The sequence below is a fragment of the Peromyscus eremicus genome, chromosome 5 (genome assembly GCF_949786415.1).
Source record: "Peromyscus eremicus chromosome 5, PerEre_H2_v1, whole genome shotgun sequence".
Classification (NCBI taxonomy): domain Eukaryota; kingdom Metazoa; phylum Chordata; class Mammalia; order Rodentia; family Cricetidae; genus Peromyscus; species Peromyscus eremicus.
In genome coordinates, this window is record NC_081420.1 from 74,007,231 (window position 1) to 74,025,276 (window position 18,046).

An 18,046-nucleotide genomic window follows, 5' to 3' on the forward strand; every position below is an offset into this window, starting at 1 on the left:
GCTGACGGGTTTTGAGTTTCCCACACAGACCTGCTTTGTAGCTGCTATCAAGAGGAGAAAGCTGAAGATGAACTGCAGCAGGTTCTTCTGAGCCATCAACCAGCTCCCAAATCATGGCACAGAGACTTATTACTGGTTATGAATGCTCAGCCTTATCTTAGGCTTGTCCCACTGGCTCTTATAACTTAAATCAACCTGTTTCTCTTCATCTGCTTTTCACCTTGGGGCATTTTACCTTTCTTTTCTTCTGTATGTCCTACTTTCTGGCTTCTCTTGTCTGGCAGGCTGGTGTCTACCTGACTGACTGGCCCTGGGTGTCTCCCTCTCTTTCCCTCTAGTTCTCTCTTCTCTCTCATTCTCTCAAGCCTAGAGTCCTCCTACTTATTCTCTCTGCCCGCCAGCCCCGCCTAGGCCTCTACTGCCTAGCTATTGGCCATTCAGCATTTTATTAGACCATCAATTGCCTTAGGCAGGCAAGATAAAACAAATGTAGCACATCTTTACATAATTAAACAAATGCAGCATAAAGAAATGTAATACATCTTTGCCTAGTTAAACAAATGCATTTGTTTACAAATGTAACACAAAGCTACACAGAGAAACCCTGTCTTGAGGGGAAAAAAACCAAAAATGTAACAAATCTTTGCCTAGTTAAACAAGTGCAGCATAAACAAATGTAACACATCTTTACATAGTTAAAGTAATATTCCACATGAACACAAACTGACTTCTGCCGGGAAGTGCAGTATTAGGTAGGATTAGAATAGAAATCTGATTTTGTTCTCTGAAAAACAAATTGGTAGAATGATGTCAGTTAAATTAGTGTTTCTTTTTTTATTTGTTTATTTGGTTGGTTTGGGGTTTTTTAAGACAGAATTCCATGTAGCCTAGACTGGCCTCCATTCACTATGTAAATGAGGCTACTCTTGAACTCATTAAATTCTCCTACCCAAAGCTCCCAAATGCTGGGATTAGTAATACATGCTGCCACACCCAGGTTGAAATGCTTTTAAAGTTTGGAGATTTTTCCCCCATCGTTGTTCTTTTGAATCAGTGTCTTGTGTAGCCCAGACTGGCCTCACATTCACTATGTACCTGAGGATGAATTTGAACTTTTGGTCCTTCTACCTCTGCCTGGCCAGTGCTGAGAATATAAGTATGCACCACCATGCCAAGCTAGTGCTTTAGTTTTTTGTTGACAGGGGCTTCAAAGACTGAAACTTTTGCAAATGATCCTCCCATGTCAGCCCCGTGAGTTATTACCACTGTAGTGCTCTTAAAGTCTTTGGTGGTGGGGGTGGTGGGGGTGGTGGTGGTGATGGTGGTGGTGGCGACACTGGGCGTTCAACTCAGAACCTCTCAAATGCTAAACTGGGGCTCTACCATCAAGTCGCATGCCTCATTCTACATCTTCTGGTTTTATAGGATTTATTAGACTGAATGTGATAATAAAGAAAATTTATTTTATGTATATGAGTTTGGCCTGTGTGGTACCCCTAGAGGCCAGAAGATGGCGTCAGATCCTTTGGAATTGAAGTTACAGATTGTTGGAAGCAGCCATGCAGAAGAACCCAGCCTGTCTGCAAAAGCCAGTGGTCCTAATCCCTGAGCTATCTCTTTGTTTTGTTTTGATACTTTTATTAGTTATTTGGAAATTCACTGTGCTTTGTTTTTGAGGCAGACACTGAGTAGGCCAGGCTGTCTGTGAACTAGAATTCCTGTTACCTCTGCCTTCCAAGTATTGAAACTGTAAGTTAGGACCACCACACAGCTTGGTTATAAAAAAAAAAAACAAAAAACAAACCATGTGGGAGTTAAGAACACCTACTGTTCTTGCAGAGGATCCACATTTGACGTCTCTCTGATGACAGGCGAGGCACTGATCTATGAGTGTAGCAGAATGTTATTAGTAATTATTTCATTGAATTTTTTTCCCTCAGTCATGTTTGATTCTACCCTAGGTCTCTGGGCTGTCCAGCCTCTGGTTCCTGGCTATCCAGGCAGTGTTAGGCATGGGGTCCCTCTGGTGGTGTGGGCCTCAAGTTGCACCTGTCAGTGGTTGGCTACTCCCACAAGTTCTGTGCCACCATTACCCCAGCACATCTTGGAGACAGGACAGATTGTAGGTCAAAGGTTTTGTGGCTGGGTTGGCGTCCCAGTCCCACTGCTGAAAGCTTTGCCTGGTTATAGAAGATGGCCAGTTCAGGCTTCATTCCCCCATTACTAGGAGTCTTTGGTAGGGTCATTCTCAAAGATTCCAAAGATTCCAGGGAGTTGCTACTGCACTAGGTTTCCACATTATCCCCCTAATGCCCCCTGTCATCTCTCCTAGTAACCCCCTCCACCTGCCTGATCCTTCCCTTTCCCATCCTCATCCAACCCCAGCCCACTCAGAAAATCTATTGTATTCCCCGTTCCCAGGCTCCCTGTGTCCTCATTTGAGCCTTCCTTGTTACTTACTGGCTAAACCTATTTTAAGACAAAAAATAACTGAGCTGATAAAAAAAAAAAAAAAAAGGCCCACTGAAGATGGACCTGAGCTCTACTTCCTCCAAGAAGGAGGACTTAGGTGGAAATATCCTTTCTATTTCCCTTTTAAAAGATCATATAGTTGGGTGTACTGGCTCACACCTTTAATCCTAACACTTGGGAGTCAGAGGCAGGCAGATCTCTGAGTTCAAAGCCAGCCTGATGTACATGGTGAGTTCCAGGACGGTCAGAGCTATATAGAGAAGCCCTGTCCCAACAACAACAGAAGAACACCATGTAACGAACATTCAATGGTGCTTTGTGCTGGCGCTGTGTGTTGACTGTGAAGATGGCAGCCAGAGAACCTCCATTGTTCGAGAAAAGAAACCAGGGCCAGCAAGATGGTAAAGACACCTGCCACCTAGCCTGAGGAACTAAATTCCATCCCTGAGACATACATGGCCAAAGGAGAGAACCAACTCCCGAAAAGAAATGTGTGAGCGCCCGTGGGAAACAAACCAACAAGGAGGATAAAAGGAAGAGGGGCAGGGGAGGGCAAGAGCCAGCAAAAGCACGTTTTTCACACTAATTTTCAGTGCTGCTGAGGTGCCTCAGTGGGTAAAGGCACACGCTGCCAAATCTGGTGACCTGAGTTTGATCCCTGTGATCTGTAAGGTAGAAGGAGAGAACCAACTCCCACAAGTTGTCCTCTGACCTGCACACATGCATCTTGGCTTATGAGCACGCACATGTGTACACACACACGTGCACTCAGAGAGTAAATAAATGTAAAAAAATTTAATTTGTAGTTGACATATAAAATATGCTTCATTATGACATCTTACACTCACATATCACTATGCTTTATACACATGACCATCCTCACTTCCCTCCTTTATTCCTCCTTATCCATCTTGTTGGTCTCCTCTATCCTGGCATTCTTCTTCCTATCATATATATGTCACACCCACGTGCATGCACGCACACCCCTAGATCGCACATATGAGAGAAACATGGAACCGTTTCTCTTTCTTCCCCTCCACCACTTTCTCTTGTTCCCGCTCTTCTTAGCATTAAACTCACCACCACCTCCACAGAGTCCAGCTTTGACGTTCCTGTCTGTGATGGCTCTTCTTGGCTGTCAACTTGACTACATCTGGAGCTAACTGAAGCCCAAATGACTGAGCACACCACTGAGGTATTTTTTTCTTCATTAAATCATTTGAAGTGGGAAGACTCACTTCTAATCCAGATCTTGGATGTGAGAAGATAAGCCTTTAATCCAGATCTTTGGAGGTGGGAAGATCCCCCTTTAATCTGGACCACCCCTTCTGCTGGCAGCCTACACAAAGGACATGGAAGAAGGAATCTCTCTCTCTCTCTCTCTCTCTCTCTCTCTCTCTCTCTCTCTCTCTCTCTCTCTCTCTCTCTCTCTCTCCCTCTCTGCCTGCTTGCTCTCGCCTTTGCTAGCACATTCATTCCTTCTCTAGCATCAGAGCCTACTGGATTCCAGGGAATACTATAGACCAGCTGAGACATCCAGCCTCATGGACTGAATGACTATTGGATCCTTGGGTGTTCCACTCATAGGCATATATGGAGACAGTGAGGGAGAGAGCGAGAGAGAGAGAGAGAGAGAGAGAGAGAGAGAGAGAGAGAGAGAGAGAGATATTCATTCTCTGAGTTCTGTTTCTCTAGAGAACCCTGACTAAATACACTGATATATATATATATATATATATATATATATATATATATATATATATATGTATTTTAACCCTAATTGTTTCATATTAAAGTGTTGTATGGCTATCTTCTCATGGTTAAAACATTTCCTCCTGAGGGAAGAGACAGGATGGAGGCTCTTGAGATTGAAACGCTTATAAATCTTACAAGATTCACAAAGCTCACCAAATTATGAGACTCTCATGGAACCCCTCCTCAAGTTTATATAAACGATAAACAATTGTGGGATGGGCCCAGAGGAGAATATCCTGTGTCTCTACCTGCAGGTGGTGCAGGGAGCTCCGAGGCTACAGCTTTCACGAGTTCTCACAGAGGCTGGGGTGGGCTTTTCCATGATGCACCTGCCTTTGAGGCAGCCATGTTCCTGTAAGTAATCCCTGACATGTAGTCTTGTAAATAACCCAAATAAACTCATTGGTTCACCGAGCTAGTACCGGGTGAGATGATTTCTTAGGTCTGCCATCGGGGCCCTCTCTGGGGTGAGGAGATGTTTGCTCATCTCCCCAGGAAAAGTCACACAACATAATTGGTACCCAAATCAAGACTGACAGAAGCAAAGATAAGCTGGGGAGATGCATTTGTGTGGCCCATGCAGTGGATGATAAGACAAGCAACAGCAGCTGATCCGTTTGAGGGTAGAGAGCATTCATGAGGCAATCACAATATGACTACCTTTCCCCGTGTCACTGGGGATGGTTTGTCTCTTTCCTATAGCCATGATGGTTGGTAAAGTATGCACCCTAGGCCAACCTGTCTGAGTACAGAGCCTCCTTTGGGAGAATCCCAGCATAGCTGCTGCCTTTCTCTACATGGTATGGAGTGGCATGCCTCAATGAACAGGTATGACCCCAAGTCATCCAAGAGAGTAGGTGCTGTGGGATGTCTTTCTGTACGCTGTTAATATGTGTTACTCCCATTGGCTAATAAATAAAGCTGCATTGGCCTATGGCAGGGCAGCATGGAGCCAGGTGGGAAAATCAAAGAGAGATAATGAAAGGAGAAAGGAGAGGCAGGGGAGACACCATCCCACCATCCAGGGAGCAGCATGTAATGGCACACAGGTAAAGCCACAGAACATGAGGTGACATATAGATTAATAATGGGCTGAGTTTAGTTATAAAGAGCTAGCTAGCAAGAAGCTTGAGCCATAGGCCATGGCCATACAGTTTGTAATTAATATAAGCGTCTGTATGGTTATTTGGGTCTGAGTGACTATGGGATGGGATGGGACACAGGAAAATCTCCAGCTACAGGTAGGGAGTACACTGCATCCCTGATGGTACATATGGGACATGGCTCTAAGGAGGCTATGGTGTGAGCCATGTTGCTTTTGCTGTGGATGGTAAGACATGCAGCTGAGGTTCAGCTGTCTTCCCAGAGATGACTTGCCCCTGTAAGGAAAAAAATTATGCAAAGCTACATAGAGAAACCCTGTCTTGAAAAACAAAACAAATAAACAAACAAACAAAAATTACAATGAAGACTAAAACACACAGATGCTATCCTCTGCACTAACTTCAGATTTGGCAAGAAAGAAATTTAAAAAACAGAATGAGATGGAGCTGCTGGCCTGCTGTTTTTTTTACAGCTGGGAGGATGCAAGAATAAAAAGAGTATAAATCTGATCTGTGAGCACTTCCCGGGGTCCAAAAACTTGGAACCCCTGGAGAAAATTGAATAGTGAGGAAGAATAAAATGAGGTAAAAGTGTATTCCTCAGGTTAGATTTCAACACTGCATGCAACTTGGGAAACTGTGATAATTAGGGTTACTCTGCAACAGAGCTGTGTGAATTGGGGGGGGGGGTTGTTTTTAAGGAAGCATCTCTTACAGCCTGCCTTGCGATGATATGGGACATGGGTATGGATGGGATCAGCCTCAGTTCTGTGGAAAGAGAGAAACTGAGTTATATAGCTACTCATCCCTCCTTAAAACAAAATGTACATAATCTCAGGTAATATGAGAGAAATCGTCCCGATGGACTTGCTTATATGAGTCATTAGGCATTGGTTATTGCAGGCTGAGGTACCATGACTATGAGGCACTGGAGGGCAATAGAACAGGTATTACTGAGGAAAATGGGCACTCAAGAGGCAATGTGTGAGGCCTTTCACAGTGGACTTTGTTCACAGGAGACTTAAGAAAAATGCTGGGGCCAGGCATAGTGGTGCATGCCTTTAATCCCAGCACTCAGGAGGCAGAGGCAGGTGGATCTCTGTGAGTTCAAGGCTAGCCTGGTCTACAAAGCAATTTCCAGGAGAGCCAGGGCTGTTATACATAGAAACCCTGTCTTGAAAAAACCAAAAAAAAAAAAAAAAGGAGAAAAAGAAAAGGATTGGAGTCTGCAAGATTGGACAGTGTGTTAAGGCACTTGCTACCAAGCTTCGTTACCTGAGTTCCATCTTTCGGATTTATGTAGTGGAAGGAGAGAGCCAACACCCTTAAGTTGTCCTCTGACTTCCTCATACATGCCATGTCATGAGCATGCCTACGCATGGAAAACAGAGACATTTAATTTAAAAAGGGACGGATTGGCCGGGCGGTAGTGGCACAACGCCTTTAATCCCACTACTCAGGAGTCAGAGGCAGGCGGATCTCTGTGAGTTCGAGCCCAGCCTGGTCTACAGAGTGTGTTCCAGGAAAGGCACCACAGCTACACAGAGAAACCCTGTTTAAAAAAAAAAAAGGTTAAATTTGGTTTTTTGTTTTGTTTTTGTTTGTTTGTTTGAGACAGGGTTTCTCTGTGTAGCCCTTGGTATCTTGGAACTCTCTCAGTAGACCAGGCTGGCACTGAACTCAGAGATCCGCCTGCCTCTGCCTCCCCAGCGCTGGGATTAAAGGCGTGCGCCACAACTGCACAGCTAAACTTGTTGTGTTTGTGGGCAGTCATCCTGCCCGCTCCAACACCCCATCCCACAGTATGCTTATGCATTTCTCCCTTGTAAGAGAACATTTAGGGCTAGAGGCAGGGGACATAGAGCAGTTTAATAAGACAGCTCAACAGGTAAAGACTTACTGACAAGCCTAATGACCGAAGTTCGATTCCAGGGACCGACGTGGTGAAGGACAGAATCAACGCCTGCAAGCTGTCCTCTGACTTTCACATGTGCATCTCAGCATGGTCACACTCACGCACATACACAAATAAATTAACAAAAGTAAAGTATGTACACCGAGGTTAGATATTGTTCACCCTGCCCACAGTCTTTTAAGCCTCCAAGAGAGAACAGTAGAAAGGCAAAGGCCATGCATGTATAAGCCCAGAGCTCACTGGCTCAATCAGAAGGTATAGCAGGCTGGAGTGTGGCCTTGCTCCACCATGGGGCTTGAATAGGACAATGCAGCACAAGCGGACCTTGCTGAGGCCCAGATGGAGACTAGCAGAAGTGGAGAGGTGTGTACCTGCACTGTGGGAGCAACAGCACCCCAGAATGAGGAAGCTGGACGGCTCTCGGAAAATGATTGTAAATTATGGAGGGCTAGATGGGGCAGTGTCTTCTATACACAACGTTTCCCCTTTGAGGAGACCACTGATACAAAGGGCTGGATCTTTTCACTGTATTGGACCTCGCTGATGTTTCTTTTTTAGAACTCCCTTAGCTGCTCAAGACCAACTAGCACTAATTTGACATCAATGATCGTAGGTGTTGGCATTCAGGCCTGCCTGGCCTGCCTCTTGGGGACCTGACAGGGATGTGTCATCCATGAGCCCATGTGCTCCCAGTATGCAGCCAGTACTTTGGCCTGCTGAGGGTCCTAACAACATCATGCGCTCATTGCTTTGTGGCCTCTGTGCACATGCGCTGAGCCCGCTTTAAAAGGGGCTTCCCTTTCTTCCTCTTCTCTTCTCAGCCCTGGCCTGCTTTCTCTCTTTTTCTCTTCGCTCTTCTTTGTTCTCTCTCCCTGCTCTTGTCTCCAAAGGCACACTCTGCATCTCTTCCTTTCTCTCCCGCCAATAAATTCTCCACATGAGTTCTGTCTGTCCTGTGGCATGACTTTCTGGGGCCCCTTGGCTCCAACCCGCCAAGGTTGCCTTCAGCCGTTTCTAAATTACAACAGTAGGTCTTATAAAATGCTGGCTATTGTTCAGTTAGAAGCTCCGCTTGGGTCCCCTGGAGCTGCTCAAGACAGTGCCTACAAGGTATTTAAGTTCAGGTCCCTAGGCTTGCCATGTGGTCCCCCCGCCCCGGGGGTGGGGGTGGGGGCTTGAGAGTCACCTGAGTGTGCTTTGCTCAGATTAAACCTGGTCCTTTACTTTTTAATTTGGCTTGATTTGGCTTACAGCGGAGAGACTTAATACCGGGTGTGGAAACCCTTCACCTGTCTTCTGTAATATAGGGCTGAGGATAGAGCTCAGCTGGTAGAATGCTTGCTTAGCATGTGGGAAAACCTGAGTTCAATCCCCAGCACTGTATAAATTTCAGTGTTAGTGGGTGTGGTGGTTTGAATAAGAATGGCCCCCATAGGCTCACATATTTGAACGCTTAGTCACCAGGGAGTGACTCTTTGATAGGTTTAGGAGGATTCAGAGGTGTGGCCTTGTTGGAGGAAGTGTGTCACTGAGGGTGGGCTTTGAGGTTTCAAAAGCCCAGGTCATGCGTAGTCTTTCTTCCTGCTGACTGTGGATCAGGATGTAGAATTCTCAGCTACTTCTCCAGCACCATGTCTGCCTGTGTGTTGCCATGCTCCCCACCATGATGATGATGGAGTAAGTCTCCGAAACTAAGTAAGCCCTCAATTAAATGCTTTCTTCATAAGAGTTCTTGGTCATAGTGTCTCTATGTGGTATATATTCAAGTCATCTTTGATGTACACCAGTAATTCCAGCTCCTGGGAGGTGGAGGAAGGAGAATTAGAAGTTCAAGGCCAGTCAAATCTCCCTAATGATTTTGAGGCCTGCCTGGGGTGTGTGAGTTGCTTTCTCACAAAACAAAAAACCTGGAGGAAAGCCTAAGATGGCTGAGCAGGCAGGTAAACATACTTGCTACAAAGCCTGAAGACATGAGTTCAATCCACACAAGAGAACTTACCTCTGCAAGTGGTCTTCTGCCCTCCATACATGTGCTGTGGCATATGCACACATGCACACACACACACACACACACACAAATAAATAAACATAAATTTTCAAAATTTTTAAAAGTATATGATATAGTGATAACCCTTGAGTATGTTGAAGATTTTTAAAATCTTATAGAAGAGTGGTAAAAGAAAAAAACACACCCAGGATCCATGAAGTTGTTTGAAGAAAATCCAAATACCAAAGTAAATTCTCTCTCCATAAGTTGTTGGACAGGAAGACCCTTAAGGCTGACAAGCCATTGAAGTATTGCCATTCCTGTTGGCTGCATGTCATAACTAGATGATAAGACCCTATTGCTGAAGACAGGGAAAATTCAGACTGGGACTAAGCTGAAGATCCCCTCTTTCTGCTGGCTTTTGTGGTGCCTGGAGGTGCCATGTAAGCTGCTGGAGGAGAAATGTCAATTTCTGCTCTGTTCCGGACTGTTCATGCTACACTACAAACATACTAGGCAAGGTGTACCTACTGACGCAATATTGGTACAACTGTTACGGGTGCAACACGCTGCTTTCCAGGTGGATTTAAAGCCTATTCTACAGGTGGGAACTCTCGTCTGGTACTGAAGCCAAGCAAAAGGCAGGGAGTTCCTTGGTACCAGTGGCAAAGCAACTGTTGTTGTTTCGCTGAATGAACGTGATGTGCCTGCCAACTTGCTTTCTAACTATTTGTGTTAATATCATTGAATATTGCTGCTACCAGCCTCTGTCATGAAAGGAAACTTCCTTTTGCAGTGAGTGGTAGATACTACAGGGGTTCACTACTGCTCAAGCTGCTGAAAATAAGTGACTGTTGCTTTGGCATAGTGCCCAATGCTCAGCCATACATGGAAGAAAAGAATCAGATATCTGTGTTACTCTCTCCAAGGCTCAGCATTCCTGTGGAAGAGGGGTTAGAAAGAATATAAGGCCAGCAGAAGTGTTGTGCAGCTGTATTCTCCTAATGGAAACATATATTCCTAGAGACTGGAGAGAGGCTCACAAGTTGGGAAGCTCACAAAACTGTGTAACTCAAAAACTCAGAAAGTTACAAGGCTCACAAGTCCCTCTCCCGAGGTCATATAAGCAATAAACAATTGTTGGGAAAGAGAATCTTCCATGGAACCTGCCTGCATTGGACAGGAAACTCCAAGGAAACAAATTTTAGTGAATTATCACCACACTGGTATGGCGTGTTTAGGTAACCCAGTAAGCTTATTGGTAGAATCATTCATTTAATCTGCTGTTCACGCTCTGTCTACGGGGAATAGACTTTTGTTCAGGAAAAGTCTAACAACAGAGAAAAGCCATGCATTATTTGTCATTTTATTTAACAAGGTGATCTCTAGTTCCCTTCATTTTTCCAAATGTCTAGGTCAGGGTTACTATTGCTGCAATGAAACACCATGGCCAAAAGCAGTTTGGGGAGGAAAGGGTTTCTTTGGCTTACATGGCCTGCTCAGCCTGCTTTCTTCTAGTGCCCAGAACCACCAGTCCTGGGTTGGCACTACCCATGATGGGCTGAGCCCTCCCACATCTATCACTAATTACGAAAATGCCCTACAGGTGTGCCTATAGCCCGCTCTTATGGAGGCATTTTCTCAAATGAGGTTTCCTTTCAGATGACTTTAGCTTGTGTCAAGTTGACATAAAACTAGCCAGCATGCTATAAATAACATCATTTTGTTCTTCTTTACAGCTGAATAAAACTCCATTGTATACCTATTTACCACATTTTCTTATCCATTCACCTGCTAATGGGTGTCTGGGCTGGTTACATGTCTAGGCTATTCTGGATCATTCTGCAGTAAATATGGATGCAACAAAGATTCATGGAAATATTCAGACCATACTGAGTTCAGATTGGCCAGCTTAGACCCCTTTGCTTCTCCCTGGATCTACCAGGAGCAGGGGCTGGAGTATAGTGTTGGGGACATCCTGCAGGACAAATGATGGCTGAAGGAGGAAAAGCAGGGGGATGCTGGAGACAGATCACCATCCTAGAAGCACTTAAAACAAGATGTGCCTCTTCTGCACGCTCTACGCTGCACCGGGGAAGCACAGCCAATACTTCTTCTTTTTTTTTTTTTTTTTTGGTTTTCTTGAGACAGGGTTTCTCTGTGTAGCTTTGCGCCTTTCCTGGAACTCACTTTGTACACCAGGCTGGCCTTGAACTCACAGAGATCCACCTGGCTCTGCCTCTCAAGTGCTGGGATTAAAGGCGTGCGCCACCACCGCCCGGCCAATACATGGCAGAGGATGGTTCCAAGCAATGTGCGCGGGAGAAAGTTTACAAAACATTTGGGAAGTTAGATAATGGTTAAAGCAAGACATAGAACTACTCTCATCAAAGAAAGTCAAACTCACAGACAGGAGTTGGTATGAATATAAAATAAGCTTAACAAAAAGCTTCAGGAAAAAAAGTAGAATTTTGGAAAATTCAAACGGAAACAGCATTATTTGTGAAATGGATGTGGAGTATGAAAGATATTACCACATTTAATGAAATAATTCACTGGTCAGTGGTGGCATGTGTCTTTAATCCCAGCACTCAGGAGGCAGAGGCAGGTAAATCTCTGTGAGTTTGAGGCCAGCCTGGTCTACAGAGTAAGCTCCGGGATGGCAAAGGCTACACAAAGAAACCCTGTCTCAGAAAGAGACAGAGAGACAGAAACAGAGATCACAGAACAGTAGAACAGGGTGGCATGTATGTGACCCAAAGCAGTAAGTACAGTTCAACAAAACCCAGGAGACTGAGTTAGACCTCTATGTCCAGGGCTGAAATGAGAAGGTCATCGTGTCCTTGAAAGTGAAAAGCCCTCAGGAATGAGATCATGCAGCTGTTGAGAATATAAAATGATAGTCCAAACTGAGTCAGAACCGGAAGTTCCATATGCAAGCCCTTGAGAATAAAATTCACCATGCAGCCAGGAATGGTGACTCACACCTGCAATCCCAGTACTCAGGAGACCGAGGCGGGATGATTTCCACAAGTGTGAGATCATCCTAAATACACAGTGAGATCTAGGCCAGCCTGTACTACAGAGTGAGACCCTGTATTCAAAGGGAATTGTGAGCCAGATACACGCCTTTAATCCCAGCACTCAGGAGACCGAGGTGGGATGATTTCCACAAGTGTGAGATCATCCTGAATACACAGTGAGATCCAGGCCAGCCTGTGCTACAGAGTGAGACCTCATATTCAAAGGGAATCGTGAGCCAGATACATGCCTATAATGCCAGCGCTTGGGAGGCAGACATAGGCAGGTCTCTGAGTTCCAAGCTCAGGCCAGCCAGGGCTGTGTAGTGAGATCCTGTCTCACAAATTAAATGTGGATCGGGTGGGGAGGGAAGACTATATGAATCCTAGGCCAATGAGACAGCTCCTGCCACCAAGCCTGAGTTTTACAAATTAATTAATGAAAATATGGGATGGCTCAGTGGGGAAGGTCAGTTGCTGTACAGAATTCAGTCCCCAGAACCCACATAAAAGTGGAAGTTCTGGGCGGTGGTGGCGCAAGCCTTTAATCCCAGCACTCGGGAGGCAGAGGCAGGTGAATCTCTGAGTTTGAGGCTAGCCAGGAAAGGTGCCAAAGCTTCACAGAGAGACCCTATCTCAAAAAACCAAAAAAAAGTGGAAAAAGAAAACAAACTCTTCTATGAAGTTGTCTTCTGACCCTCTGTCCTCCAAGTTAGTGAACATCCCTCTCTTTCTCTACACACACACACACACACACACACACACACACACACACACACACACACACACACACACACACACACACACACTGGGGCTGGAAAGATTGCTCAGCAGTTAAGAAAGAGCATTTGCTACTTTTGAAAAGGGACCTGAGTTCAGTTCCTCGAACCCCCTTCATGCAACACACCACCACCTGTAACTCAGCTCGGGACGCTTAGCGCCCTCTTCTGGCCTCCTCAAGTATCTTCATATACATGCACATGCCAACATAAAATAAATCATTTTTTAAAAGCATAATAATACAACTAAAAAAAATTTTTGAGACAGGGTCTCATTATGTAACTCTGGCTGTACTGGAACTCACTATGTAGACCAGGCTGGCCTCCAACTCATAGAGATCTTCCTGCCTCTGCCTCGTGAGTGCCAGGATTAAAGGTGTGTGCCACCACACCTGATCTATTTAAAATTTTTAATGCGATTGAAAAAGAGAATCTCCAATGGAAATACATGGAAAATTACACTGGGGAATTCTAGCGACACTTTAGCTAAGTCTGTTATGAACTCAAGTCCTGAGAGGCAAACTGTGGCTATGGCTTTGTCTATCCCTGGGAAGTTACGCAATTCGGTAGTGAAACCTACTGAGGAAATGGGTTTGGATCAACTGGACCTGAATCCTAGAATTATTGCTGCAGTTAAAAAAGGCAGACTAGCCGGGAGGTGGTGGTGCACGCCTTTAATCCCAGCACTTGGGAGGCAGAGGCAGGCAGATCTCTATGAGTTTGAGGCTAGCCTGGGCTACAGAGTGAGTTCCAGGACAGGCTCCAAAGCTACACAGATAAACCCTGTCTTGAAAAAAGAAAAAGCCAGAATAAGGTCTGTGAAGGAAAGATTGCATTTCTCAGGACTGGACTTGCACAGATTACCAGCCTGTTTAGTCCCTGTGTCCAGCGCTTGCTGAAATCCGCCTCCATACACCTCCCAGTCAGATGTGTCCTCAGAGACACCCCAGAGAGATTTTCCCACCGGGCAACTATAGTAGTTCATCAAAGCAATAGCTATGGACAGGTGTGATGGGGAAGGTGACCCAGAAGATCCAAGTTCAGCAATGAGATCTTCATGGAGAAAACGGTCGATGTGGACACCTTGTTGGAGTAAAACGGTGCCTGCCTGTTCTGCTGTCAGAGGACAGGACTCACCAAAGAGTTGTCCACTTGGTGGCAGACCCACTCTATTATGAGATGGACAGTCAGTCCTCCACCCTCCTCCACCGTCCTGGCGAGATGCCAGCAGGGGTAGGATGACACACTGCACCAGCTGAGCAGGGCTATGCCTCAACCGAATAACCACGGAGGACTGGGTCCCTGGGCCTGGCCCAATCAGGACCCTTGAGCAAGTGCCTGCCTTTCATCCTTCACGTCATTTGAGACAGCCTGATGAGGCCAGCAGTCAGTGGGCTTCACAAAGAAGGCCCTGTCTTAGACTCAGAAGCCTGCAGAAGCTTGTCACCAGGTACGATGAGCACAGAAGGGATCTGAGGGTGCCAGGACTGTGCCCTGATAATGAGTAGCACCTGTGAAACAGTATGATCCACTCCTTAGAAACCCTGATTCTAACCACGTCCTTCCAGACACTGATACATCCAACATCTTGGCTGGCCAGTGTTCTGCTGGCACTTGGTGACCAGGGCTACTTGGTTGAGGCTGGGACTTGCAATCTCTTCTTCCTGGGTTCCTCCTACCTTGCTTGTTAGATCTTACCCATTGTACCCATACTCTGGCAGGGTCTGGCAGGCACTGGAAGTATTTCTCTAGGGACCCTGGGATAGAAGGCAGCTCTCACCTTGTCCTCTGCTTTCAGTACTGATGCCTTCTGAGATAGGGTCAGCACCTCTCCTCCTCCATGATGATCGTCACTGCTGCCTTCCACTGTGCTCCAGAAACCTTCATTCTGGTGGATCCATGATTGGGGCAGGTTGGCAATTAAAAATAACCACACACATGTTCACTGGAGCTTAAAAATTGTCTGGAGACCATAGCAAGACATAGTCTAGGAAAAAGCAGACAAACCAAAGGTCTTTGTCTTCCTTTCCAGTTCCTTTCTGCAATGCCCCTTTGCTTTTGCCCAGTATTCTGTGGTCATACTCCATCATTTCTACCCTTTCTTCTACCCTTCCAACTCTTCCTGTGTGTCCTTTTTGCCCTCTTAAATTAAGGACTTATTCTTCTTTAATTATAATTGCTACAGGTATGCATATACACACTAACATATTCACACACACACACACACACACACACACACACACACATCAACCTACTGGGTCCATTTAGTGTTGTTCACATGTGCATGTTTTTAGGACTGAACGTTTGGGATTGTCTAACCTGCCAGGAGCCTCATACTCATACCTGGAGAAGACTGATTCTCTCCTTCCCTTGGCAGCCATTGAAGGCCCATCTGGAGCTCTTCATCTAGAGGTGGGACCTTGTGAGGTTTCTCCCATCCACGATGATATGTCAACTGGGGTCATTTTGCAGGTCTTGTTTAGGCAGCCATATTGTTGAGATTTCATGGGTGCAGCATCCCTGTTTTATATAGAAGACACCAGCTCCCAGAAGATGCCCTAGTCCTTGAGCTCAGGAAATTTTTTGTCTTTTCTTCTGCAGTGTTTCCTGAACCTTAGCTGTAGGGATTTCGGTGGAGATGTGTTAGTTAGGGTGGGACACCCCACAGCCTGTTGCTCTCTGTATTTTGACCAGATGTAGGTCTCTGTAATAGTCTCCATCAACTGCAAAAGAAGCTTCCTTGATGAGGAGGAAGAGTCATACTTGTCTGTGGGCACAGGGAGAAGTATTTAGAATGCAGTTAGATATTATATTGGCTTAGCAAAGTGTCAGGAGTAGAATTTCCTCTAGCGAGTGCATGAACGACTTAATGATAAACCCAGAGTCACCAGTCATTCATTAAGAAAAGTAAATTTAAAAGCATTTCCCCTTGGTCTAATTTAACCGAGAGCCAGCCTGGATTTGAACTCTCCACTTCTCTCTCCCTATGTCTTCCTGTTGTTCCCTGTCTGTCTGTTGTTTGAGTCTGAATCTGTGCCTGCCTGAATGCTGTCTTGTGAATCTGTCCCTGTCTCAGTGTGTGTGTGTGTGTGTGTGTGTGTGTGTGTGTGTGTGTGTGTGTGTCCCTAACAAAGGGCTTTGCTCTGTATTTATTGAGTAGCACAGGAAGCATCACACGGAGAGGGAATAAAGGATACTTTACAGCAATCTTTAACAGAGTTTTAGAAAGGACTAAATCTCAGATTCCAGTTGACACCAACAGACCCAGATAACAGACAAATACTGTGAAGCAATATCTGTATGTCATCCCCAACATTTATGGCACGTGTTCATTTCAGAAGATTGATTTCAACATATATTTGCTGTTTCCGGTGTTTATTAGCATAACATACATATACACATTCATTACTCTGGGTCCAGGGGCATGAAAGAGTAAGTAATTTAAGATTACAGCTGTATGCATTACCTGAGGTTGTAAAAGTTAATTACATGGGAAATTCAAAGTAAGTGAAGTTGGTTGTTACATTGTTCTCCTAAAGGCAGGTCAAACAAACACGTTGAGTACACAGTGGGACTGCAGTCTCCAGTGGCCTCACCATGTGTTGTTAACTTTGCCTGTGAGGTCCAGCAGAAGTTCCAGCCTCTTAGAACAGAAGAGATATTTTTATAGTAATGTGTTGGTACAAGGTAGTTCCCCTGCAAGGTTTGTCTTGGAGGAAATGTTTACACAGCAAGGAGAAAGGAGAGAACCGACTCCCCAAAGTTGTCTCCAATACTACTATTAACACACACACACACACACACACACACACACACACACACACACACTAATAATAATAATAATAATAACAATAATAAATTTTTAAAAATTAAAGAAGCAATGACTTTAGTAATAGTAAAAGTTTAAAAGTAGGAACAAGGTCTTCCAGTTTGTCTTGTTTTGAGACTGGGTTTCACTCTGTAGCCCAGGCTAGCCTCAAACCCATGCAATCCTTCTGTCTCAACCTTCTGAATGCTTGAATTATAGATATGAGCCATTATGATAGCTTTTCTTTTTTTTAAAGACAAGGTCTCACTACATAGCCCTGTCAAACCAGAAAATTACTCTGTTGACCAGGTTAGCCTGGAATTCACAGAGATACACTTGTGTCCGCTTCCTGAGTGCTGGAATTAAGTCTGTGTGCCACCAGGCCTGGCCTGGCCTCACTCTTTTTCTCTGTGTGTGCATGAGTACCCTCAAAGGCCAAAGAGGCTGTTGAATCTCCTGGAGCTGGAGATGCAGGCAGCTGTGGGAGGCCCCCTCGGACTGAGGGAAGCTGAGCTGCAGGGAAAAAAAAAAAAAAAAAAAGGTTCTCAGAGGAGAAGAGCTGCAAAGAAGACTCTGAGGCCAGGCCAGCTGCCTGGAAGAAGCAGAAGCCCTCCGAGCTGCCTGGAGGAGGTGTAGACCAGTTGGAAAGGACACTCTCCAACCTGTAGAGCTGACTGGAGACTGTGCAGAGTGCTCCCGCTTTTTCAGCTCTGTGAGCTGTCAGCCAGGCTGGGGCGGACTTTGCTGATGCAGCTGTCCCGAGTCCTTTCTGCTCCTGTAAGCGACCCCTCCCCGTAAGAAACCCAGGAAAACTCACTGGATTCACCAAGCTGGACTTTGGTGGTATCATCACTTTATTCTGTCGTGGGTTCCCTATCTGGGGTTAGTAGGCATCTGTGTTGTCTCCCAAGGAAAAGTTTGTTTGTCTTTTTTTTTTTTTGGTTTTTCGAGACAGGGTTTCTCTGTGTAGCTTTGTGCCTTTCCTGGAACTCACTTGGTAGCCTAGGCTGGCCTCGGACTCACAGAGATCCGCCTGCCTCTGCCTCCCGAGTGCTGGGATTAAAGGCGTGCGCCACCACCGCCCGGCGGAAAAGTTTTATCACTCAACAGGGTGTGGGAATGTTCTGGAAAGGAAGCCTTGGAGAAGAATATTTTTGGATCTAGGGTCTTCAGTCTTATTGAGTGTATTTTATTCACACACCAAAAG